Source organism: Mesitornis unicolor, unplaced genomic scaffold, assembly GCF_000695765.1.
Source record: "Mesitornis unicolor isolate BGI_N332 unplaced genomic scaffold, ASM69576v1 scaffold38949, whole genome shotgun sequence".
In the NCBI taxonomy this organism is placed as follows: domain Eukaryota; kingdom Metazoa; phylum Chordata; class Aves; order Mesitornithiformes; family Mesitornithidae; genus Mesitornis; species Mesitornis unicolor.
This window is the reverse complement of record NW_010207295.1, coordinates 15132-16861: the sequence shown is the minus strand read 5'-3', so window position 1 is coordinate 16861 and position 1730 is coordinate 15132.

Genomic DNA, 1730 nt, shown 5'->3' with positions numbered 1-1730 from the left:
TGCCCTCACCCTTGCCCGTGGATGCGCCGCTCCGCTGCTGCCTGGTTCCCTGCCTGCTAGGGGCTGCTTCGGGGAAACCCTCGGGTCCAAGCGAGCCGTGCTTCTGGGACTCCTCAAATTCCCCCTCGTCGTCTTCCACCGTGTGTGTCTCTGACTATTTTATACTCTGGAAGATTGTTTACATGTTTCCTCAGGCGGCCTGGGGAAAAAAATACATTGAAAAAATTATTGTTGTTGTTGTTATTTTTATTTTTATTTTCCTTGTATTCCTGGTATCTGAAATTATACTCCTGGTGGTTTTTTAGCCTTACATGTCAAATGTAATTATGATAGAATTTCTATGCCATTACTGTCTCCAGCATAGTTTGCCAGTTCTCTTCAGTCGAAAAACCTGAGCAGATAAACAACAGCATAACTTAAAAGGAGGGATTTTAAATTTCCACGTCCACAAATCTCACTGCCAGTTGTGGAAGTATTAAGCAGAAGGTTGCCAAGAACATAAAACCTATTGAATTTGTAAATAAACCAAAAACAACAACAAAAAAAAACCCCAACAAATGCAACAGAGCAAACTTCAATGCACAGAAAGCAATTAAGTGTTATAATTTCAAATTAAAAGTATTCAAATACTCTCTGAAATATTTTCAGAAAGTTACACTGAAAAGAGGCAAATCCCAAAGTCAAACTGTGGGGTGACCTCTATAGACAACAAGAGAAAAAGAGACAACTGACACTTAAAGACTTACAAAGGAAGAAGGAAGAACGGGAAAGTACATTATTCTGAAAGTTCAGTACAAATAAAAGGTACTCAGCATTTTTAATCAGTCATTAGCACAATTAAATTTCATTACATAATGACTCAACCCAATACTCTAAACTTCAAGAAACATCTTACAGCTGTTAGGATGCAAACCGCAGAGAAAAGCAAGCAGCAAAAAACTAGAACAGAAAACAGGGTCCTAGCCCAGCCTGTACTCATCACAACAAAATATTCTCTTATCTCCCAGTATTTGTATACTAAAAGTATTTCACTTTTTCCTCAATGGAGAATTTTTCATTTACATGTTAGATTTTTTGAAGGCAGTGGATATCCACTGCTGGCAACTCACCTTTTCTTCGGAAAAGCACTCTTCTGCAATGCCTAGGCAGTTGACAAGGAGAAAGAATATTCATTTCCAGTTTCCTTTTCCTCTTCCTCCACTGAGTCATATTTGCTAGCCACTGCATCAACTTAATTGGTAAAACTCGTTAAGAACAATTTCATTATCCCTGGAAGACAACCTGTAATAATTAAAAATACGTTACTTCAGTTAAAAAGTATCAATGGAAAGTCCCAGCAAAAGTCATCTAAACACATGGAATATATTTAAAGTGTATTTGTACAGGTGGAATCTCTTTCTGTTCACAGTTCTTGACTTCATGACTCATAAATTAAAAGTCCTGAATATTACCAAAGTTTTAGAAAAGAACTTTTAACAGCTGGACTCACCACAGTTTTTGTTGTGACCATCGGTCAGCCTGCCCAGAGATATCACCGTAGTTTTAGCCGAGGATTTTTTATTTCAAGTGGTGACTGCGATTGTTGCATACTCAATTAGGATGTTAGATCCGGGTTTCAGAATTATAACTCCCTGTTACACGTAGGTGGTTTTGGAAACACCTTAAAACAAACAAAAGCCAGAGGAGAGGAGGAGTTATGGTGGATGTTTGTTCAGAACTGGTAAAATACA